Genomic DNA, 604 nt, shown 5'->3' on the forward strand with positions numbered 1-604 from the left:
CCCCAGAATAACATTACGATCAAACACAACTGTGAAACACGGTAACAGAGAGCTTAGCGCATCTTGCAAAATTGCCTTGTAATGAGAAAATGCACCACCTAACACCCCGCGTTCTTGCTCTGTTTTTCCCTTTGTTCTTAAAGCAAAAGAAATCTCGCAAAAAACTTGGTTTTAGTTCGAAAGAAATCACCTAAATGGTTACTGAGACTTTCTCCCTTTTTGTATGACATGCCAGATTTTTTATCCAATATTTCTCTCTCAACAAAAATAATGTCTGCTTCTACCGTTTTCGTTTCTCACCAGTTTATTATTTTTCTCGTTTCCCTCTTTCTTAACCTAACAATCAGTGTAGCTTACCCCACCCCTTTCTCCTTACATACGAACACGTATGATTGTATATTTGTCACAGCTAGTAAATCATATATTCATGAGTGAATATCAATAAGAGTTTATGAATGGATACCCATGAATGAATGTCCACGAGTGAAATCTAACTTGAATAATTCTATGAATAATTATATACAACCAATACATTATTTTCATTTCTCGTTCCAGGTTACGGAAAGTAAATCATCATCATTGCCAGCGGATATTACACTTAAGA

At 35.4% G+C, this 604-nt stretch overlaps 1 protein-coding gene across 1 annotated transcript in view; it reads left to right on the forward strand.

Annotated features, from left to right (window-relative positions):
* LOC119591224 overlaps positions 1 to 604 on the forward strand; it is a 5,236-nt gene that overhangs the window by 1,125 nt on the left and 3,507 nt on the right. The window lies entirely within an intron of this gene.

This window comes from Penaeus monodon, chromosome 28, assembly GCF_015228065.2.
Source record: "Penaeus monodon isolate SGIC_2016 chromosome 28, NSTDA_Pmon_1, whole genome shotgun sequence".
Taxonomy (NCBI): Eukaryota; Metazoa; Arthropoda; class Malacostraca; order Decapoda; family Penaeidae; genus Penaeus; species Penaeus monodon.